The 25,076-nt window shown below is 46.3% G+C and overlaps 1 protein-coding gene across 6 annotated transcripts in view; it reads left to right on the forward strand.

Moving 5' to 3' along the window:
- Window positions 1-25,076, forward strand: part of LOC144931680 (extracellular sulfatase Sulf-1-like) — a 172,146-nt gene that overhangs the window by 90,924 nt on the left and 56,146 nt on the right. The window contains exon 1 of one of the 6 annotated variants that reach the window (XM_078855821.1): window positions 24,046-24,095. The exons of the other annotated variants lie outside the window; for them this stretch is intronic. The gene's annotated coding sequence lies outside the window, so the exon portion shown is untranslated. Of the gene's footprint in view, window positions 1-24,045; window positions 24,096-25,076 lie in introns of those variants that run through there. 6 annotated transcript variants of the gene reach the window in all.

Raw genomic sequence — 25,076 nt, forward strand, 5'->3', positions numbered from 1 at the left:
CCCCCCTCTTTCTCTATTTAAGGCCTCGACACAGAGGCATTGGGTGTCTGTGTGTCTATGTTGTGCGTCTCTCTCTGTGAGTCTCTGTGTTGTCTCTCTCTCTGCTTGTGTGTCTGTCTGTGTGTCTCCGTGTCTGTGTTTTGTCTCTCTCTCAAATTGAGTTCTACCTGATGACGGTTGCTTGTGTTGCAGTCGAAACGTCATACTCTATTATTTAATTTATTTTCTTTCTACGTGACTTCACCGAAAGAGCCAAAGAGTAAAAACATGTTTTTTTTATGAACTGGCCCTTCATTGCATCAGTTCACTGCCTCATCCACCAATCCTCCAGAGAGGTTATCCAATGGCTTAATAACCCTGACGTACACATATAATGTTCCTAATTTCACCTTGCCAGACACAAGAACAAGACTGACGGTAGCAGCTGTAACTTTCTGACCAGCCAATTACTGGACATCTGTGAAAAAGAGCTTCATAGCGTATCGGATTCTTCCAGTATAAATTAAGATTTCTGATTGTGTAGAATATAGGTGGACAGCCTACTTGCTGTACTGCTACCGCTATCCCGTAGCCCTTGAGTCGCCTCTACCCTGCACGAATCCACCCTTGCAGAGCTGCCACCTGCGAGGCGCTGGAACTTGCGGGCCACGCAATCGCCGCTTGCACCCAGGGCCCTCCCCATGCCCAACGCCGCATGGTTCCGTGTGCCAATTCTGTGTTCTCACGGCAGAAATTCATGGCAGAAATTCACACCACAAATCTGCAAACTCCACCTGCCACAGGATATTGGAGCCAGCTTCAGTTTCCCCTCTTTGTGTGCGACGGCCGAAGGCCCTTCTGCACTTGGCCCAGACTCACACCGCTGCTTGGCCTGCCCAGGCTGTGCGCTGCAGCGGAATAAATATTCAACACGTTCATCAATAACGCTGCCCCATAGAGAGGAATATATATCTACAATAGGCGACACTTCAGGCAATGACTCTTCTTCACAACAGAGAGATCTATCTGAATAAGCAGAAATAGCTCAACTCAAGTCAATAAAATATTTTTGGTTAATACGCATTACCTCTCCGGAACAAATCTGCCACCGAAAAAGCCATCACATCATTGTACGTAAAATTTTCAATTTTTTTACGGTAAAAATAATAATTTAAAGCTAAGTTAGAGAGAGATCTATCTGCGATAAAGAACGTCCATTGCTTAAAATGTTGCCCAATATTTTTATTCATAATAAAGTTTTTTTTTTTGGGTTATATCGCGTTAATTATAAATGTGTCACAACCCTCCACCACCCGAAACGGTCAATCCGTAAAAAAAGTGTCACGCTGACAAAAGACAAATAGTTCACTACTTTAGCCCACCGTTGTGTTGAAGAGTGAATCGACAACATTTACAATTTTTGAGCATGACGCTTCGTGGAGGGTTGCGACACATTTATAAATGACGCAATCTAATCCCAAAAAAAACTTTATTATGAATAATATTGGTCGCGAAAGCCTACGTGTTAAACTAATATTTTTACGTTTACTCGCACCTCCGATTTTGCACAGTTGGCTATGTATGGTGTGAAAGATGTTCAACATACGTACATACATAGCGATCACCTATAAAGGCCAGCAAGGAACACGAGCGGTGGGTGACACGGCTTTGTCTCCCAGTGCTGATGTTTACACACCGCACCAGGTACTCATTTGAGCAGGAATCGAACTCGGGTGACTTGATGCGGAGCCCCATACCGCTAACCCCTGCACTCCCGCTCCCCTGGTCACACACAGTGACACGCTGGACCGCTGCCGATGCCGTGTCTCAGTTGTGCTGTGATCCGCCAGCAGAGACCATGCGGCTTCACGTGCACGAGGTCGACCGTCATCTTCTTTTTGCGTACGCTGCTGATGGTAGATGCAGAGCATTGGCTACAATTTCACATTGAGGTGGTCAAGCCAGACGGCCGCGTCAGGAGCCGGGGAGCAGTGTATGATCGCCGTGATGTCTCCGGCGTGTTTGTGTCGTTATATCCGTTGCCCGGTCTGTTCTGGATGACCACGGTTGCACACTGGATAGATTGTAATTTTCGACTTGTGCATCAGGTATCCGCATCTGTCACGGTGTGTGTGCGCATGCGATTTAGGGTGCACCATGAGCTTCGTGGCAAGCGTGTGACTTCCCTGAGGCTGCCGTATTGATCGTGAGGTTGCTGGCAATGCGGTCACACCTCTAGAATTTCATTTCATGTGCGGTAGGAAAATTACTTTGGGAAAAGTCGAATTAAGTTAACCAAGTAATATGATATTCTGACACCGAGGTTGAGGGTAAGTCAAGAGCGCGGCTGTTGCTGGGTGACTCGCGTGAATCACGTCGCTGTTTTGTTCAGTTCTCATACAAGAGATGAGTGTTTGTGCCAGCATTGGACATTCAGTGCACGTTCATTTAGCAAGGTTTCAGATAACCGCTCATCAGTGGCAGTCCGCAGGGCCGTCAATGCAACTACTGCCTTCGTTGTTTGTTGTAGTAACAAGCTCACGTCTTGTCTTTCCCGCCTCTCACGCGCAGTACTGTTTCAACTTGTGCGCGCGCGTTCGAACGTGCGTCATTCTTTAGCAGCTCAAAACTGTGTTTGATACATACGTGGGGTTGCGGGGTGGCACGGTGGCAACACTTGCGCCTCACAGCCAGAATGGCCCTGGGTTCGATTTCCAACAATGTGGAGTTTGTATTTTCTCTGCCTGCTCTGCTTGGGTTTCCTCCTGGGCTCTCAAGTTTCCTCCCATAGCAAAATAAAAAAAACCCTACACAATGTAACTGGTATTGGCCGATCATCCCAATGCTGAAATATACAAAAAATAGCAATATTGTCTCCTACTGCGAACAGAATTGAGACTCAGTGTGAGAATGTCCAGGATAAACACGCGTGATAATAGTTGATAAACAGAGATGTTACACATTCACTTGACACGTAACTTTACAGCTTTGATTATGAAGTTTATTTTATTTTGGAGATATCTCTGCTTTGCGTTGTGATGCAAGGGTCCCGTACAGTATATGCAAGTAAGTGGCCTTGCTGGCTCATTGGGGGCCGTAAACAGAAACGTATTTCCCTGTTAAAATCATATTAAGGTAACAGAAGATATAAATATATTATTTTAGAACTTAATAGATGCAAACAAGATAGACATAATAGACAATTTGATTCTTGTATTGATTAGCTCGCTACATTTATTACCATTTTAATTGGGGCTGATATGTGATGCAAACCAGACTTTTTGTTCTTAGAATAGGGTTTTTCCCCTTTTTCTGGCAACAAAACTGAAACCTTTTTACAAGGAATCATGTCTGCATTAACCACAATACTTGTGGTCCGAATGCAAAAAAAAACACACTGATAAACCATACATTGTCTTTGAAACTGATGAGTCCACACCAGAAACAGCTTTCTTTTGAGCCTCGTCTCAAACGGTGCTAGACCAGAGGACGCCAAAAGGCGTACAGCTCAAAGACAATGAATCCTTGAGCTGGCTGTTGGGGGCCCTCTGCGCATTGTCTTGGTTCGCTTTGGGTCCAGTGCCGCCACTGATGCAAAGGCCCTGCCGTCTGACACCCGACGAACACGCCCGCGCAGATGCGACGAATTCGTTTTGGAATTTGGAAGCGGGCGCTGTAAATGTGCATTCCTTCAATGCGAGCACTCTCTTCCATCCCCCGTAGCTGGGGGGCCTGCACAGGTGAAGTACGTTAATGCATTATGAAAAGTGTCCCTCGCGTGTCTGATGTTGGCTTTTATTTATATTCTTATTTTTTATACATATATTCTTTTCAAAGAAACTTGACGTACAGCTAGGAGACGGTGAAAAAAATGTGCAGAAATTGTTTGCAGCTGTTTTGAAACTCTCTCGTCGAAAGTTTAAAGAGGAAGACCGTCTGCAGGACAAAACGATCGCAGCTGGAGGAGGCGGCCGAGTTGTCAGTGCTCTACCCGCGCGCAGCTCACGGTTTGATCCCTCCAGTCTCCCCCGCGTATTACAGCTAGGAAATTAGCGAAGCACTAATGTTGTTGCACAAGTCTACGCTGTAGGTATGTAGGCTGCCCCGACGGCATCATCGAAAACGAATCTACCATGTGCAATCATAACGAAGGTTTTATTTATTTCGTTTGGGTTGGATCGCGTAAGTGTCAATGTGTCGTTGAACCCGCCACCACCCGTCACGGCCAATTAGTAAGGTTTGTCACGTGAAACAAAAGGTATCAATTGGTTACTACTTCAGTACACCGGTGTGTTGGAGAGAAAACCCACAACATTTACACCTCTAACCCAAAACAATAAAATGTGTAACCCCCGATCAAACCCCAAAAAATATTTATTGTGAATAATATTGGTCGCCAAAGCCTACGTGTTGAACTGCAGTATCCAGCAGTTGTAGCACAAATCTTGAAAAAAAAAATACTTGTCGGTTTACACCACAATGCCACTTAGATCACAGCCTCTCCAGTTTAAGGTATTAATGTTGACTTATAAAAATCCTAAAAGTGCCTTTGTTTTGGCTCTATAAACCGCACTCAATATCATTGATTCATAATGAGCCTAACAGTACCTTAGTCTGGCTCTCCGCGTGTTATTTCATCAATTGGTGTACGTGTATGTATGCACATATGGTGACGTAGTTGTTAGCACGTTCTGTTAAGTTCCAACTACCCGAGTTCGATTCCCCGCTCACAACCACCAACAGTGACGATTATCTGAACCGATCCTGGGCCTCCACGAGTTTACCTCAGCCTCACATAAGTACCTGGTGTGATATGTAAACATCGACACTAGGGAGACAAAGGTGGTCGGGCATGGTGTTGACCACACACCCCCTCGTGTGCCGTGCCGGCCTTCATAGGCGCTCGCTAACAGCACTTGTCCCAAAAGTATGTTAAGGCTATTTGGGGGCTCTTTGACCTTGTTTGTAATAGTGTATCCTTGTTCACGTAAGGCATATGAATGAAGGCCAATATTATCTCCTGAACTCTGTCACGTCGAGTCCGCTGTGATGTCACAACACCCGACTTGCCCTTAACTTTCTGGTGACAGGTGCCACTTTTTCATAGAGAGATGTTCACACAGTTATTGAGGTGTAAACAAGAGCTCACATTTTTTTGGACACATCAACTGGTTGCCCTGGAAATATATTTTTTATAATTATTGTGCTTTAGTTTTTAATTGGAGAAAATAACGAACACCTACACTCCAAAGCATACTCAACTGATTTTTGTGTGTTTAGTTTGTTGTCCTTCCCCCGCACCTCTGATTAGCACGGTTGGCTACGTACGGTGTTAAAGAAGTTCATACATACAATAACATACACACTCGGTTAATCACTGAAGCATTATCATCAGCCAGTTTCAATCCACTGCTAGATGAAGGCCTTGCCAAGCGGACACCCCACCTCTCGCCGCCTCGTAATGTAATAATCCGCCAAGCACCTGAATCCGAGTTGTGTTAACCGCTCTATCTCCGCGGCGGCCGTATGATCAGGCGTGTTCGCTGCGTTTCAGAATCAGAATCTTTATTTAGACTGGAGGAATTCGATGAGCTTCTAGAGCTCTTCTTTCACAGATGTCAAGTAGGGGCGGGTGTCAGAAAGGTAATCGTGGCCACGGGCCGTCTCTGACAACGGTGGTTAAAATATATAAATATATGTTTAAAAAAATATTCTGACAGAATTTTCAGATGCTCAAAACACTTGCCTGGCATTGGGGAGCTGTCCATTTTCACGTGTCGGCTTTGTTATCGTCGTTAAAGTTGTCCATTATGCCCCCCCCCCAATCCACTCCCTTCCTGCCATCACAAATGTAAATCATTGCGTTGCTGATGCCACGGTCAGCGCAATTCATTTTGTCGAAAATCACCGACAAGTGACGCCGGTTATTGAAACAGAATCTGAAACAACGTGCGCCAGTGTTATTTATCACAACAGGTAGGGGGGGGGGTGAACTAAAACGCAGTTGTTTCATTGCCTCGCGCGGTTGTCGCAGTGGTTAAACGTGAATTATGAAGCCGAAGAAATGGGGAGCCGTGTTTTGCGTGTCCCAAGGGCAGGGAGTTTCGGTAGCTTGTAGAGTTTAATTAGGGGCTATATTTTGTCGGTTACCTGTGGCATTGGCTTCAAGCGCCATATGGCCTGGGGTGTGTGGCAGAGGTGTGGACTCGAGTCATGTGACTTGGACTCGAGTCAGACTCGAGTCATGAATTTGATGACTTGCGACTCGACTTGGACTTGCATAACAATGACTTTGTCCCACCTATGAGATGTGGACTCGAGTCATGTGACTTGGACTCGAGTCAGACTCGAGTCATGAATTTGATGACTTGCGACTCGACTTGGACTTGCATAACAATGACTTTGTCCCACCTCTGGTGTGTGGAGTAAATTGAACTCAACACGTGAGGGCAAAGAACATTGGGTTATTGTGCCCTCACACAAAGTGTTCACCAAATGACTTCCCCTTACCGTTGATGGGCTTGCAAGCTTGGCATTTCTACTCCGTCTCGGCCCATCTCGTTCATACCGTACGTGGAATATTCGTGTCGCGTTTTTCTAGAATGATGAGCATTCATGTTTCCTGCTGAATAAGCCTCATCAAACGAATGCAATGACATCGTGGATACATGTATATATAAAATCACATTTACAGAAGAGCCTTGAATTTAATTAAATTCGCCAAGGGAGTGAAACGTGTACAAAACAACTGCTGCAGAGGAGATTATTATTATTATTTCATCACAGGTTCTTGAGAGATGATGATAGTAGCATGGATAGGCCTTAATCCAGCAGTGGATTGATCATGGCTAATGTTGATTGAATAAACAAAACATCAACAAAAACCATGTATATTAATATTTTTAAACACGCTCTTGCAAGCACGGTTCTACGTGAAAAAAAAAAAAACATTTCTCAAGGAAAAAAATACGACGAACAAATATTACACTGCATAACCGCAGCGTCGTTAACTTTCACGAGCATCAGAGGGAGCATAAAGTCATCAGCTGACATTTATATATACAAGTGTGTAATTGTATGCATATACATACAAATACACACCTTTGTTGTCACCGAACATTGTTGGCAGAATACTCGGAAATGAGTACGACATAGGCAACAACATACATATACACAGCAGCTCGACACAGAGACGCTCTGTTGCTGAACCAATTATTCCGCATCGGGAATGCAGAGCAGCGTAATTAATGAATGCGAGCAACGACACCTGTCGACGGCTGCTCTAAAAACACCAAACGGTCCGCTCACTTAAACACCTTTGGCAGTCGGCGCAAAATTGGCGCGTCGGTTACTTCCTCGGCGCGACGCATTGACAATCGTAGTAATAGGTTTTTACCCTTTCAACTGGTACATAAACTGACACCTTTATACAAGGCATCATGTTTGCAATAACCACAACACAAGCAGTCAAAATGCAAACAAAAAGAAACAACTCTGATGAAACAACTCTGATGATGATAATTATATGCACTACTTGTGTTGTGGTTATTGCAAACATGATGCCTTGTATAAAGGTGTCAGTTTTTGTACCAGTTGAAAGGGTAAAAACCTATTACTATATTTTGCCACTGGTAAAGGAGATGTCTCATAGCCTTGACAATCATCGTGTTTGGTGTCGACTAAGCGAATAGCGGTCAATCACCGGGGCATTCCGCTTGCACACCGAATTGTGTGTGTGTGTCTCAGAAACAAAACAGAGGATACAACAACTCCGATGTGCCTTCTCTGGCGAGAGGTGGGTGGAGGGTTCAGGGAGAGGGGGGGGGTGGAGGCTGCCTTCTCGGTGTAAAAACTGTTGTGATAGCTGCTTCCGCGAAATCAATTACGTTGGCTCTTCTCTCTCCTGTCGTGTGTGGCGAGAGAGGCCAACCTGCGAGCGCTGCTCGTCGCTCGACGTCGGCCGTGACGGTGTTAATTAAAGCGACGGCTGAAATAATACGAGCGGTGCCGATGGCGGGGGAAGGGGGAGGCGGTGGTGGTGGTCCTGTCGCGGTTCAGTCAGGAAGCTGGTGGGAGGTGGAGATGTCTGCCGCAAGGAGAGGCGTGGGGTCGCGCCGCACGGTTTCGATGAAGGTGGGCGGCGTCCGTCTGTCGGACGAGATGCTCGCGCAAGCCCTTCCAGGTGTCTTGCGTCCAGCGAGCGTCGCAGAAATGCATTGGGGTCATCGATGCCCGCATGCACGCACACACGCGTGGTAGGTATGGACACCCTGCGAGCTTTGTCGGACGGACTCGGTCCTCCTTACCATCGGCAAGCCGTCTCGGTCGTTCTCTTAAAACTGGCCTGCCGCACATCTGCTGATCCGTCGTACCTGTGACAAACTTAACCAGTCTGGATCTGGACCACAAAGGCCACCGCTCCTTGTGCTTGGCGCTGTTCAGCATCCGTTAATGGCAAATATGCACAACACAGTCGTGTGCAGTATGAAATATTTCAGAGTTCTGCATCCTTCTCAATTCCCAGGAAATAAAAGAAGCCATTACTGTCTTGTTGTTTTCCATTGCTCAGATCGATGCTTGAGCATTGCATAATGCAACACGTGACGAATGTTCATGACTTTGAATGTTAATGACGGCAAATGCCGATTCGCTCGCACATTCCTGCCGCCGGTTGAATTTGGAGCGGGAAGAATAAAGCAACTGGACGGACGATCGAAAGTCAAATATTTGCGGTGCCTCGACTCCTGCCGCGCGAAACGTTCCTCGCTACGCGTAACGTTTCTCTCCCTGTTGTTCTAAGCAGCACCGCTTTTTTTCGCCACATTTATTCCCCCTCCCACCTGTCCTCGTAGCCCCCGCGTGCACAAGCGCTCGCCGTTGTCATTTGCCAGATACCCGCTCGGAATCTGAGCGCATAACTCCTCCACCCAGACCGCAGGGGCACGCGATGCCAACGCTCCTCGCGAGACACCTGCGGAGGCAAGCGAAGTGGCCCAACAAACACACTCTCCTGGCAGGAACTCGCTCAGACATTCCACCGCTGAGCAATAATATCTGAAAGGGCAAGCAGGTGAAATAATTTCCGCGTGTATAATTTTTTTTTCTGGTTTAAATCCGTGGCCGTGGAGGTGGCGAGAGAGGTGCGACGTTCTCCGTCCTGGATTTAATTCCCGACTTTGCTTGTATTGTGCGGGCTTTGTGCCTGCGCCATGGTGAAATAAACCCAAGTATCGGCCAGCTTTTACGAGATGACCGCTGTGATAGAGATGAAGAGGCTTGCAACGTTGATGATAACCGCATGTGTGATAATGATAATCTTGAATGTGGCAGCTCCATCGTGAGAATAAACACGAGAACAAGGTTGGTGGTGATAACTATGCTGCTGCTGTTGCTGTAGATGATGAATATGACGGTGGTGGTGGTGGTGATACTGGTCCGAACAAATCAGTGTTTAACTGCTGAAAACATGAGGCAATGGGTTGACGCTCCCTCCATTTTGTTGATATGAGCCAAATGGTGATAATTCCACATGCTCATGCAAGGGCTTGCTCATCCATAAAACAACCACGGTTTACGATGCTGGTGGTGGGGGAATTTTACTTCAACGTCTTGTTCACAAAACCTTAATCTTCCCGCTGCTGCTGCTGCCTCTGCTGCTGCTTCTGTGTGCGGTGGCGATGGTCCCTGCTTGTTATCTGCCGCTGTGCGTCTGGCGTTCGTCAGACACTGCGCCTTACCGTGAACTGGCCCATTCTTCGTGGACCCTTCACGTGGCTCTCGATATTCGCAGACGCTCGAGGCAGGACCTGTATTTCACGATTCTTTATTTCCACGGCGGCGCTGGCAGGGCACGTTTATTTACTAGTAAGACGGTATTTCCGCCCCGTTGAGCTTTGGCGTAAGCTCAGCAGGGCAGGTGCACATTGAGAAAACGCCGCAGAGATTGTTTAGAGGGGCAGTGGATTTGGGGGGCTTTACTTGACATTAGCAATAATGTTTAAGGTCCAACGTTTGATATTTGCTTTCTTTGTACTTCAGAAAAAAAAATGTTTAACCTTGTTTGACCTAAATAATGCAATCTAAGGCAACTTAAGGATTTTTTTTTTAATATATAAAACACAATGTCTGTGCCCAAGCAGACTATGGGACTATTGTCGTGTGACGCACGTGCAAAGCATTTCGAGGTTAGATCCGATGGTTTCTAATGGCCCTGGTCTCATGCAGTACCGTCGGCGATTGTTTACAAGAGACACATCTGTGTGTTGGATTGGCCGAGCGCGGGAACAATCGTGCTGCGGCCTCCGGGTTTTGCCAGGACGTAACCCCGCTGTGTTTGTATGTTCAACTTTTTTCGCACCTTTACGTAGCCAACCGCCGCCGTATGTGCGCGTGCCACAACCGTGGGGCTGTCGGTGGCGTCCTCGGCTTAATGCTGCATTTGGTTTCAGTAGGCAAATCACACCGGCCTCCGTTGGACAAAGTGAACCCGGAGGACGTGAGAATATTTAGCAAGTGAATTAGGATTGAAATGCAATGGGTTTTTTTTTTGCCATAGTTTCCACATATTCATTTAGTTTGGTATCTATCAACGGATTTCCCTGCAAAAGTAAGCAAAACAGCAATAAACTCACCGTGGTTTAATAGTCTATATGAAAACCAGTATTGTAATATATATATAATGCTGAATGGAAGAATGAAATGGATTAGCTTCCGACAGTGACTAACCATGGAGCGGGGTTGATATTGCAGCAATGATATAGCAACACGTGTGCAGTATTTGGAATTAATTTGCATAAATATTTAGCAAAAGCAATCGGAATGAGATGTTTTGAGAACACATAGGGTCCGTATAATTCCAGCAATGTTTTTTCGTGTCAATATCATCCCAATTATTCATTCGGATCGACTGAATGTGGCATTCATGAGTGATGGCGTTCAATTTACATGGGCACACTTGTGCAAAAACAACAACTCATTTTTGGATTTATAAATGTTGCTTTAAAGAGCGGTGGTATTTCAAAATACAAACCTCAGGGAGGAAATGTCGATGGTTGCCAGACTGTGGTGACTTGACAGTTTCTGCTCTTCCCCCGTGACCTTTGCAACCGCAAAGGGCACTTTAGTAAATCAGTGGCGTGTATATTAAACCACAACTTCCCTCCGTTTTTTTACGTTGGTATTTTCCCCCCGCTTCCCTTTTGACAATAGTGCCCATGATTTGCGTCTTTATTTTATATATTCCTGTTTTTTATATATTCCAAGCTGGACACGTACGTAGGCGTATAATCATCAGGTTCTTGCTTTACTGTTTCATACCAGCAACTCACTTGAGGGTATAACATGCATTAATTTCGGCACAATCCACTAACCCAGGGGTCGGCAACCTACGGCTCCAGAGCCGCATGCGGCTCTTTACGGGCTGCTTCTTGACGATATGTACGTATGTACAGTATGTACTCAGATGCATTGCGGCTCTTGAAATACTGAATTTTGTACCGAATTGGAAAGAAATGGCTCTTCTTGTTATTTTGGTTGCCGACCCCTGCACTAACCCCTCCTCAAAAGCTTTGTATTACAATTGTGTACCACCCCACGTGGACTCTGTCATGTTGGTTGAAGAGCAGGAACTATCAGAATCGTAATCAACTTTCATCAGGAATGGGTGAGACTTTGGTTCCCTTTCTCGATTTGTTCTCAATGTAATCTTTCTTCCTATTACATGAATTATACTGGACACCCTCTCTTCAATTTTTTTCTCCTCCTATCATCTATTTTCTTTTTCCCTATGCCCCCTTAAACTACTTTAGCCTTCCTTCTATTTCCCTAGCTCACTGCTGGGGAAAACGGTGGACTTAGTCTGCGCGTTAGCTGTACTGTCGTTAAAAATCACGAAAAAAAAGTTATACACGGACGAGGTTTGTGACATTCCAGCATACACGGACGAGGTTTGTGACATTCCAGCAAGGTGACCCTGTGTGGAATGTGTGCTTCGCGTTTGGAGGTTTATGGCACTGCTGTAAATGCATGGCCCTGCCCGATGGGATTCTGCCCCATTGACGTGAAGCCGTGCTGCGTGGAGAGGGGCGTTGGGACACGTGAGCCGATATGTGATTGCCCAGCGATCCAGCCGGTTAGGCCGCAATCCTGCACTGAGTGCCTCACATTTTAGGGCCATTTGCCAGTGACCCTACACTTGCTTCTTCCCACGTAGCTGTTTGCAGTGAGGGCTTCCTGACGTGTGCAATGCCCCTAGTAATCAGGACTAATGGGGCCCTTTATCTTATTTTATTTAGCGTTTGCTCCCACTGGCTTAAAACTGCCGGTGAGTGCAGCTGGGAATTAACTCCAATTTGCTCATTTGAGAAGAGGCATTTTAGTTTTGACTTTTTGAGGATTTTTTTTTAGTTGTTGGGATTCGTCCAATGGCTCCATGGGATTGGATGAAGCTCTTGAATTGAGATTAATGGGAATGATATTCCACTTTTTGAGAAAAAAAGACAGCAATAGTTTCTTGAATCTATTTGTGTGGATTTTTTACGGTTATCCTCTCTCGTGTATGCCTTCTCTGATTGCTCCGATTTCCTGCTACCCATCAAATGCTCAGCAAGGGAATTGGCCAAACATCCCAATGCAGGGCCCTCCTGAATAAGAGACTTCAGGTTCGGTGAGGCTTTCCTGGGTATAGGCCTTCACTATTATTATTATTTATGAGAAACGAGCAACCATGCCACTTGTTGTAAAAACAAAATCTCGAGGTTATTACGCGGCGTTAATTCTTGCAGCTGTCTACACATGCAAAAACATGCATACACACATGCCGAAATACGGTCACTCGTCCACACACAGATGCACATCCACACATACATATATATCCAAACACATATATTCATGCATACAATACATAGATACAGACCTAGAAATCTGCTAGACCATTTATTATTGCACACACATACACACACACATATATTCACCTAAAGACATACAGACGTAAATACCCACACAGACAAAGATCTCTGTATAGCCTTAACAGATTTTTGGGGCAAGCGCTGTTAGCGGGCATCTATGAGGGCGGCACTGCACACGAGGAGGTGGGTGGCCAGCGTCACGCCCAGCCACCTTTGTCTCCCTATCGGCGATGTTTATACACTGCACCAGGTACTCATTTGAGGCTGAGTCGACCTAGGAGAGGCCCAGGACCGGTTCAAATAATCGTCACTGATGTTGACCATGAGCTGGAATCGATTTTGGGTCACCAGGTTTCTTAGTGCGGCGTGCTCACCGCTGTACTATCGCTCCCCTTACAAATATATATACACACACACACACGTGTCCGAAAACATGTACTCATGCACACACACACACACTTTAAAAACGGAAGTGCTCAAAGCCAACGAGGAATCCCAGTTCCCCTGCGCTATCGAGCACCTGTACCTGAGGCATGGGAGGGTTGCGTGCTTTCACCCTTGGACAGCCAAACAAAGCGAGCGACATTATTATTGCGGCGCAAAGAAAGGCGTTCCAAATATTATTTCAAACGGCGCATACTGAGCTGGCCTTTAAGTCGACTACATCAGATATATGCGAAGGATATGTACACCCACTCGTGTTATCCTATACCCACACAGGCCTGGCTGGATAGCTATGTACTTAAGACGCCTGTCACCGAGGCAGTTTTCAAGCGTTTGATGATTCAAATCGCCGGCTGCCACGAGCACTTCTGCAGAGCCTGACCAACGCATTCTGTCTGCTGCAGAGTGGATGGTGAGAGCCCTCTCATATCTTTTTGACATCATCCATGGAATGAGACAAACGGTTTTTACTGCGTTTGCAGTGATGCGTGAGCATATCTAACAAAAACTCAACATTTCGCATGATCTCCCTTCTTCCTGGAATTTCAACTAAAATATTGCTATATATTTGTAAATGGTGTTGATTCACTCTTCAACACACTGGTGGGCTAAAGTAGTGAACTATTTGTATTTTTTAAACGTGACACTTTTTTTTACTGTTTGGCCGTGTCGGGTGATGGAAGGTTACAACACATTTATAAATAACGCGATCTAACCCAACAACGTTTATTGTGAATTAGGACTGTTCCTGTGTGCGGGGAAGTCGGTGCTAACGCTGTGCAGGGTTTCCCAAGACCGGTGGTGATTCATTTCTTCCCGTGATGAGTGGGAGGGGAAGTCTGCGACTCGGCTTTTGTTGTCTCTTGTGACCCTCCCCGAACTATCACGGGAATGATGTCACGTGTGTGTATGCATGTCTGGGTGGTTTTTCATGTTGTGCCTCTGCTCATATTTTTCGGTTTTTCCGCTCACATTAACCTGGTCAGACACATCCTATTTTTACTTTTTGTGGTCGTTCTGTAGTATATTCCTTACCTACGAAGGTTGTGGTTTTTCCCAGCACTAATTTTAGGCAAAAAATGTACTTTTTTCCGATTCCACTGTATGCTTTCTGATAAATGGTTTCACATTTTCACTTGGGGATGAGAAGGCTAAGAGTGGCATAACATACAGGCTGCATCCTGATTCTAATGAGTCCATAACTTCGGTAGAAATAGTTCGTGTGCAACCGATATATTGTGCTTGAACAATTAATCATGAACCTCATGTTTATAATTAAAATTGTGCCAAATGGCATTCATTGTATTGATTGACAACGGCACACACGCGCGGTGTCACATTTACAATTTATTCATTTTAAAACGACCGCTATTTGGCCGTAATCTGGTGCACATGTAACAGCGAGGCCGGTTCGCGTGACCCCAGCAAAAGGTGATCTGGTGACACATTAACACAAGCGGCACATGGGCCACTTGATCTTTCACCCCCTCCTAATGTTCGCATCACATTGCCGTACCGCCACATCGAGCGAGCCCTTTCCAGGGTCGACTTCCAATGCTAAGCCCGCATCAATAAAGCGTGCGCGCTTTCCCTCGCGTCCCGTTGGATGTTTAACAAATTGACCTCCGCTCCCGAACATGTGAGCGCTCGCCGCCTTTGCCTCTACAGCACAAACCTGGGGTGGCACGAGTCCTTGGTGACTTGCCACGGGCGACTTGTTCGCATTTTTACATTTTTACTTCACAGTAATTCATCAATCACGGAGTTAGAAACATTCGTAGTTTTTGTGTTTGTTGGTGGTGGGGGGGTGCCTGTGAAATTGTAGGAAAATTACTTTGCAGCCATAGGAGTGGCTCAGAAATAAAACATCACTCGCTCGGCAAGTGGACGTTTAAAAAAAGAGAGAGAAATGTGCAGTGTAAATGCAGTCGTGACGTGTGCCACAAATTGTGACCGCACAGGACTTTGTATGGGTGGGGGTGGCATGGAAGGCAGCTGGTCCATATGCAAGGGGAGCTCTCGCTCCTGCCTGAGCCCCAAGTGGAGGGTTTGGGCACAGTGATTGTGGCCACTCTCGAGGGTGACTCCCCTGCCGCTCAAAATTGCGGGTCAGGATGCAGCTCAGTTGACCAACAGAGCGTAAAATGAATAAGATCGTGAACTCCTGTTCTCGCCAGAGTCAACTCGGCTCCGTCATTGTCATGAGTGGCAGCGCTCGGCACAAGCAAGCCAGGCAAAATGTCAGGGCCCCAAGTAGTCAAAGGGGCCTGGATTCATTTATAAAAGAGATTCTAGATTTGACCTTTCGTGACTGCAAGGATTCATACTCTTAGTTTTTTCGGTAAAGTCACGTAAGTAAAAAATGAAATAAAAATTAATCTAAATAAAATAATAAAAATCACGACGTTTCGGAGGCAACACAAGTCTCCGTCATCAGGTTGGATCATCACAGCCAGATTTGATCACTTGATACAGCAAATCGGGCTGTGACGGTCCCACCTGATGATGGAGACTTGTGTTGCCTCCGAAACGTCGTGATTTTTATTATTTTATTTTTATTAATTTTTATTTCATTTTTTACCTACGTGACTTTACCAAAAAAACTAAGAGTAAAAAAGAGATGTCAAATATCAGCTCAAATTAAAATCTTTTCAGCATGGCAACCAGTAGGTAACATCTCGCCACCGCGGCGCGCATCCTGTTGGTTGTATCATTGTTTCTGCTACGAGAATGTGGAGATCAGCACGACCCTGTGCGTGTTTGATCATGAGGACAGTGATTTATTTTTTTAAACGTGAAACCGCCGCCGCCTCCTCTACAGCAGCTGCTTCGTTCCCTAAAATAGAAATCTTCGGGTCACCCCTGAGAACAGATGTCCTTCAAAATGCACTTCACTGATTGGCTTAACTCTGAAAATCATCAACAGCCAAGGCAGGTCAATTGTCAGTTGAACTCTTTCATCCATTCTGCCATGTAACCTAATTAACTGCATCACGGACAAAAAACATGTAAAACACAAATTCACTTAATGATGACGTGCCATTGTTTCACCATCATAATCACATCAGCAGCCACTGTTCAATCTATAGCTGAACGAAGACCAACCTCTTGTCACCCCCCCACTCCTCCCCCCGCGGTCTAGCACAATACCGAAATATGTCTCACTCCTGCACACAAGCTGCTCCTTCATCCCTCTGCCTCCAATGATGATCATCCTCTCGGATGCGTTCCCTCACATTCGTCACCAGTCTAAACCATCGTTAGTCCTCCCTGCCAGTGATGTTCCCTGCATGGTCGTCGTGATCTCTCTAATTCGTGTTTGTTCTCCGACCCATGTTTTTCCATCTCTCATTGCGATTCCCAGAATGAATTTTTCAGTGCAAATGTTTTTGTACTTTTCACTTTCTTGTTCAGCTTTCTTTTGTGACGTGCGTGTTGTTAAATCACTTGTCTCAGCATGCAATGAGCACTCATTAACACCCTCCTTTTTAGGCTCATTCATGTTCCTATCCAGTATTGAGTTATCTTTTCCCAAATGCACGCCAATATGTTATCGCTCGTCCCTTTGTTTGATCGTTTGGAGCCTGGGTCCACATTTTAATGAATGACCACATCCTGCACATGCTGTTTTGCAGTTGCTGTCCCAGTTGTTATGCCGTACAAAGGTAACATTGAGATAATGCTACAGCCAACTCTCAACACCTGCTGTGAAAGTCATCAGTTGGTTCATGCGACCCACTCACCCATGAAACACTTGCACCGCATACTCTGCCTATTTTTTTTGTGTTGCTCCCATTTCAACCATTGTTCATCAAGCTTCAGCTGGGTGCTGCACGCAACTGTCGTTGAGCTGAAGGCACTGCTGGGTTGCCACACCATCATAACGTAACTGTATCCCTACATTTGGGAGACGCTTGTTGAAAGGATTTAATGCACAGGCTAACAGCAGCTTACGGGGAGATGTTAAGAGTGAGCTCCCGTTGCAAACGTTTTCGCGCAGCGGCGTGACGCGGGAACGGGGGGAGCTCCTCGCGCTGGCGCGCGTTTCCACAGCCCTGTGAAATCGGACCCAAACCGCGTTTGGGCTATTCTTGGTCCAGCCCAGCCCAAAGTCATTTCTTGTCCCTAACGTTTTACGAGTCCCACACGGCTCCATGGGTACGCCCTAGGTCCCCTCTGGACTATAAGACCGGCACACAGTGGCCTACTCTTGAGATTGGTGTCGTGGGGATCCTTAACGTCCACTGTGAAGCAGACGGCATGTCATTTTGCGGTTAATACAACCCACCGTAATAAAAAATTGTGGCCGCTGGATTTGAATCAGGGCGGCCGCGAGATTCAAACCATGAACTTCTGCAGCAAGTGGTGAATACACGACCGCTAGTTCATCTCACTACCCCCTTGATGTTCAATGTCAAATAAAATCATTAGTACGCTTGCTATCCGTGCCAATCTTTTCGCGCAAGGCTCTATGTTTCACAGACGTAATCTGCAGTGGCTAAGAACCATTGTAGTTTGGAATTAGCACCTGGCCTATAGGCTCAGCAATTGATTGTATGTTTACAGTAATTGACATGCCTTTATAGACTTTGACCAGCAACAGAACTCCCCGTATGTCCCAAAGCTATTCGTGTGCAAGGTGAATGTATAATGAATGTATAATGATTCATATACCTCAATCACAGCACTGGAGCCCTCTGAGGCTGAGGGTCCTCATCTGAAAATGACAATGGACATCCATCAAGGGCCACACTGATAGTTTACACATCACTGACCTATGCCATGCACTGGTCAAATGAGCACGTCCATCCGATCAAATCCTGACCATAATCTATCCATCTCTAACCTTGCCTAGGAAACATAATAATAATAGTGATGTTCCTTTGTGAGGTAGTACAGCAAGCATGCTTTTGGCCTATCAAGGAGTTTGTGCGTTATCTCTTCATATGGCTGGGTTTTCTCTGGGCACTCTGGTTTCGTTCCATACCAAAGAAAATGCTTAATCTGCGGCTTTGTCCAAATGCACCAATGCAGGTCTTTATATATAAAAAAAATATTGGCACTAAATGAGGCTTTTATTGGTTAATAAATAAATAAGACGCCTTCTTGGGGCCCATAAAATGAGTACGAACCACTTCGTCAAAGCGGCCAGTCTCTTCTGTGCAATGAATTGCCTCTGTCATCGGAATGTGGAATTCACATCACGGGCTCAGGGCACCTTAAGAAGTTGAGCTCATAAACCTGTCACTCATTTGCATGTCCAGACACTGGGACGTGACTTGGATATTTTAATGTTACGCTTGTTTTACCCAGGAAAGTTTCGAGGCTTTATTTTTTTCAGGAGTGTCCTGCCAAGTTTTTCGCAGTAGGGGGGGGCGATGTTGCCATGTGTAATCCCAATTGAGTGATTTTTTTTTATTTGTTCAGCATTGGAAAGTTTGGCTGACACCACTTACATTGCGAGTGGTTTTCTTTTTTTTTGTTTCGCGATGGGAGGAAACCGGAGAACCCGGAAGGAAACCCAAGCAGAAGACGGGTAGATTCTAGATTTGAAGCATTCGTGACTGCAAGGAATCATATTCTTAGGTTTTTTCGGTAAAGTCACGTGACTTTACCGAAAAAACCTAAGAATAAGATGGGGAGAGACTATACCAAGTCCACACAGAAATGCACCCGAGTCTGGAATCTATAACTCAGGCCCTTGCGTTACCACTACGCCACCATTGATAATGATTATTATAATTGTTGTTGTGTTAATAATCACAATGCTTCGGGTTCACTCGTGGAGCAGTTTTTTTTGCCCTTGACGTGCCTGACGTTGCTCCTCAAAGTCCTCGCACGGTGCCAGATTCTGCACGTGCAGACGGACTACCGCCGGGGACCTAACCTTGACGCCCGTCTCCACACGACAGACAGATTATGTTACAGACTTCATCAGACAGCCTTTTGTTCGCTATTGCAGGTGTTCACGCTTCTAGTGTTCCAATTTTTTCTCGTACAGCAAGTACTGTACCGCCAGCGGTGAATGGCTCTGATTTATAATAAGACAGTCCTCGATAATAGTGCTTTGTTTGTCGAGAAAGTCACCCACTGAGTCTTGAGACTTCTTAGCCATGGAAGGGTCCACCTTGGAATTTTTGGTCACTTCTCGTTGACGCGTGTTGTTCATAGCATGTTCTCCGTAACACGTTTGTTGAGGGTTGTTCTAAAATTCGAGATAACAAATGTCAGATTGCATGTGATGGGGTAAAGTGTGGGTACTCTCACCTTTTCCAACATGTCCGTGCAGCGTGGTAAATGAGGCCAAATCAAATTTGGAGGGGGCTCTCTGGCGATCACTCTGGAGGAGGCCCTTCTACCATCGGTGGGCGTGCGCCAAGCAATTGCAGCGCTGCACCCTTTACCTGTCGATGCTAATGTACGGAAACAAAATGTTGTGAAGCTGCTTTACACGTAGCTAAACCAATAACAATTGTAAAACGGCAGCACCAGTTATATTTTAAATGAATCTGCAGAAAATTTGATGCTTACAAATTAATCAATTGGCCAGACATCCTTGTCATGCAACCATGTCATTGTCGCCGGCAGTCCCTCGGGGTTCGAGGATGACGTCCATCAGGTTCAGTGGTCGCTCTTGAGGTTGCTGAAGAGTCAAAGTCTGGATCCGCAGATCTTTGGGCATTGTGGGCACGCGGTGACTAGGGGAAAGTGGGATTGGCAGTGCCGGTTTGGCTTCCTAAATGGAACTGTGTACACACGCAATAATTACAAAATCTTGTGCCGAGCTTAGCGAATGTAGGCTGTCCATAGCGGGAGGTATCTCCTGCTTCTTAACCAGACTGTGGTGGGCATGCGCACCTTTAATCCATCACTGTGGAGGCAGTGAGGGTTGGTAGATCACGCAACAAATGTTGCGAAACTCTTTTCCAATGGGCGTCGAGGAGGTGCCGTACCCTGGCGCACCAGGAGAAGGCGGTACAGCAAGTGGAATAATCGCCATCTGTGCCCATCTGTAGGGGGATAGAGTGTTGCTCCCCATGTATATGTGGCCTTTCTCCCAATGGCCCAGTTTTCTCCCACTTGCATAAACAACTCGTTAATTAGTTTAACAAGGAGTAGGCTTTCATGGCCAATATTATCCATAAAAGGTTTTTTTGGTTAGATCGCATAAATATAAATGTGTCGTTAAACCACCACCACCCAACACCGCCACTTAGTAAGGTTTGCCACGTAAACAAAACATGCCAATTCGTTACGAGTTCAGTACACCGCTGTGTTGGAGAGTGAACCCAGAATATTTACAATTCAAGTACCGTGACGTTTCACCGGCAATGACAACCAGCCTCATCAGGCGACAACCAGCCTCATCAGGCGGCATTCAGAGTTGTGGAGAAATCCTCCTCCTGTTTCGGTTTAACTCATTAATTGTCTGAAAACATATTTAAAAAAGAAAACCCAAAGAAGGACCCTCCTGTGAAATAATCCTACCACTCAGTTTGGCTCTCTTGGATAAATAAGCAAAAGAAGTAAATTCTCGTGTAAAATTCAAAAGGGCAGTTTATATATTCAGGTCCAATTTGTTGAGAAAATTAACTTGCGTTTGTTGAGTCAGTGTGTAGCTCATTTGTTCCTCCATTCCATAGAGGTATCATATTAATAGCAAATTATTATATTCAGGCAGCAGTGTCACCTGGGTCAATAACACACACACAAAAACCCATATAGCATTAGCAGACTGTTGGGGCAAGTGCTGTTAGCGAGCACCTATGAAAGTTGGAACGGCACACGACGGGGTGAGTGGCCAACACCACGCCCGGCCGCCTTTGTCTCCCCAGTGGCGATGTTTACACACCACACCGGGTACTCATTTGAGGTTGAGTCGACCTAGGGGAAGCCGTGGACTGGTTCAGATAATCGTCACTGATGGTGGTCTCCCTAGTGGCAATGTTTACACACCACACCGGGTACTCATTTGAGGTTGAGTCGACCTAGGGGAGGCCGTGGACTGGTTCAGATAATCGTCACTGATGGTGGTCTCCCCAGTGGCAATGTTTACACACCACACCGGGTACTCATTTGAGGTTGAGTCGACCTAGGGGAGGCCGTGGACCGATTCAGATAATCGTCACTGATGGTGGCCGTGAGCGGGAATCGAACTCGGGTCGCTGGGTTCGTAGTGCAGCGCCCTAACCGCTGCACCACCGCTACACCCCCCCCCCCCCCCACTTGGTAGTGTGTAGATTGTATCGCGTGAGATTCCTCGCTGTCCCCGTATCCACACCGTAGTGCTGGTGACACTGACATCCCTGCGTGTTTCCATTGATTCTGATATGCGCTCAAACTTTATTTTTTTCTTGTTATAAACCGTATATTTCGCAGAGCTCCAATATTCAGTCGTGCGGTTCAAACTGCTTTCCAATTAAAATTATTTCACAATGGACGATAACTTTTTTAATTACCCTATCCTGTTGCAGTAAGAAACGTTGAATGCCGATGATGACACCGTCAGCTTTTTCTCTCTATGTGCAACCTTTTTCAAAGTACAATTTTAATTAAGACAGCAGATCAGGTTTAAAAGCACTCTCCAATCATGATAGTTTATGGTTTTATCTGCGTTATTCACACGTTAACTTTCACTGACTTTTTTTTTTACTGCGGCATTTAAAGTGACATTGCATCAATCAGTCGGGATTTGTTTTTTAAACCCATCGTACTAAAACGTCTCGGAAATTCTCCCCCACCCTCTGCTCCCTCAAAAAATAAAACCCGGTGAAATTTCGCCTTGAGGCACCACTAAAAAGGGCAGAGATATTATTTACTCCGCTGCCGTGGTGATTAACGATGGTGCAGTGTGATCTCCGTGATACAACGTCAATTGGATGGTTCTCACAAACACCCGGGTGGTGACTTCCCAGCCTGTGGTTGTGCAATTCCTGCGGCAGGATGGGGGCCGCTGATTTCCAAATCCCCAGAACCGCAGCCCTTAATTTTTCCTAAAAATGTTTTTTTTTTAAGATTTTGCTGAAAATTTTGGAGCGAACCGCGTTTTTTTTGCCAGCTTTTAATGAGAGGAACAAGCACACGTGTGACCACTGCTTCGTTCTCACAGTTGTTTAAAGTCACGCAAGAGAGAGAGAGAAAAAAACATGTTCTCTTTGACACATTTTTAAGGTTATCTCAGCCCGAATGATCACGTGCACTTAATGTATAACGAGGTGAGAGCCCATTGAGACGTAAACGTCTCTTTTGCAAAATCAAAAGTGATCAGCCCTCCGCTAGGTCTGTTTAGACACTTCTAGATGTGTACCTCAGACCAAGTCACCCTCAATACTCCCCACCTCTTCCAATCTCAGAAGGGTGCAGCTTGAATAGTGGACCACCAATCATATCAGGTGTTATGAGACTGTGGGTTAGCGTAATGGCAGTAGAGGTGAGTGCAGCAGAATTAATTGTTGTACTGTACCTACGTGTTCCCATGCCGATTGTCTATACCCCCCAAATTTCACCAAATAACTCTCGAAACCCTCATCCAGCAGTGGATTTCCAAAAAGGGCTCTGCACATACACCAATGGATATTTCATTTGTCTATTCATTAAGGAGAAGGATTGGCATTGTAAAATTGACATTTTTTATGATGCATAAATGCGATGCATCTGATAGCTCCTTACAAAATGCGAGGAATGGCGGCAGAGAAGAGTTTGGATTCGAATGAGGCAATCACGCGATGCATTGATCCCTTGCGAACCAGCCCAGGTGTCCGTTGACAGACTCGAGCAATGCCTTGCTTGAGGTGAGCGTCTTAGCAAAGTTTTTGACAGCTACCCTTACACCCAGTGATCGCCTTTAAATCTTAAGTCATGAAAGTGGACGGTGCTGCGTTGTCTCCAGGGTCTGAGTCACCGTTGAGAACTGACAGCTCAGATTTGAATCCAGACAGCCTCCTCATTCAATGGAAACAGGTTTTCCAGTGTAGTGAGCCGGTTTTCTCACCAATGACTTCACGAAAAATTCCCCATTGCGTAAAATCAAGTGTCGTACGTAATTTGACCTTTTCCAGCTCCGAGGGAATATTTGGCTGTTTGACACACTCGTGGTTCATGCGTGCATCTGAATGGGGTGGGGCCTAGAAGCTGTGTGGTAGGACAGGCCCTCCAGAGATGTCACGGGAAAGACCATTGACGAGACTTCTGGGTCAGTCCCAAATGTCACACGCAGCTCTGCTGTCATAGTGAGTTATAGAAGATAAATGGTTGGTTCCCTGCTTTCACAACACTCTGATAGCACGATCGGAATACAGTTTGTGACAAGTACAAAAGTAATGATTTACCCCACCAAAATAATACATTAAAGTTTTGTAAGTGGAGATGAGTGTTTTCACTCCAGCATGGCACTCTCAGCAATTGGCTGTCATTCTTAACCCGAGCTCTGGCACTTAGCAGGTATGGCTCCTCCACGAGTCCCCTTCTGTCTCCCCCAGTCAACGTAGCCCCCCGTTTTGCTTTTGGGGCTCTTCCCCCCGGCCTGCGGTATCAGTTTCCACTTTCCTCCTGTCGCCCGGCGAGCCTCTGCCGGGGCTGATGAAGATGAATTGGGGGCGTCTGTGCTTCTTGTGGCCCTTGCGACCGATGTCCCCCGCTGCCCGCGGTCCCCTTGCGCAGGGGCGGCTGCTGCGTCGGACGCCTTCGATCGGTCCACGCGGCGACGTGCGGCGACGAGCGGAGAGCGAGAGAGCGCACGCCGCCGCCGGCGGTGCCATCATTGGCCCCGTGAGTGAGACCCGAGAGCTGGACATGGCATTGTCGGGGCTGTTTGGGGAAACGCAGCAGCGTAGAGCAGCACGGCGCAGCTGAAAACACGGCCAGCTATGCAAACAAAGAACAGCCGTGCGCACATTTTCTCTTGATGCGCTCTGCGCCGGGGCTGGCTTTGATTAAAGAGACGCGTTATTGTTGTGCTGCGGCGTTATGGTGGCATACGGGGTTATTTCTGTACGCTTCGTGTTCCGTGCTGTCGGGAGTCTCCCGAACAGGTCGGTGACATTGATGTACAAAACAGAATGTGCTTCTGTTTGTTTTTTCCCTCCTCCACAGTTCCATAACGAGACGCGCGCACACCCACACTCATTATGCCGTAGCAGCATAGTTGGCCTGTTACATAGCCCTGTACGTGTGTTCGTATACGTGCTTGTGAACGTGTGTGTGTGGCTACGTATCTCTGGGGAATGGTAGTGTAATGGTTTGCATACTGCACTATGCACCCAGTGACCCGAGTTTGATTCCCCATCTTGGCCAACATCGGTGACGAACATCTTAACAGGGTCTGGGTCTCTACTTGGTCGATGCAGCCTTAATCGAGTGCCTGATACGGTATGTCAATATCAGCACTGAAGAGGCGAAGGTGGTCAGATAGTTGTCTTGTTGACCACACCACTCCCTCGAAGTTGATACACCGTACCCGCCGTCATCGGTTCTCACGAACAGCACCTGCTCCAACAGTCTGTTGGAGGCTGCACAGGGGATCTTTGTATTCCGTGTGTGTGGATAGATATCAAAGGATAAAAAAAACACACGGTGGCCGAGCCAACGCTCTTACCGCACTTCACAATTCATATCGCTCGACAAGTCGGTGAGGCAGCGCGTTTGATTTGGAAAGAGAGCGACCGCCCCAGGAGTTAAACCCAGAACTTCCAGTCAGCGGCTGGATGTGCTCCCAATGATGAGTGACATAAAACTTTGTTTTTAAAACGG

The sequence above is a fragment of the Lampetra fluviatilis genome, chromosome 4, assembly GCF_964198595.1.
Source record: "Lampetra fluviatilis chromosome 4, kcLamFluv1.1, whole genome shotgun sequence".
NCBI lineage: Eukaryota > Metazoa > Chordata > Hyperoartia > Petromyzontiformes > Petromyzontidae > Lampetra > Lampetra fluviatilis.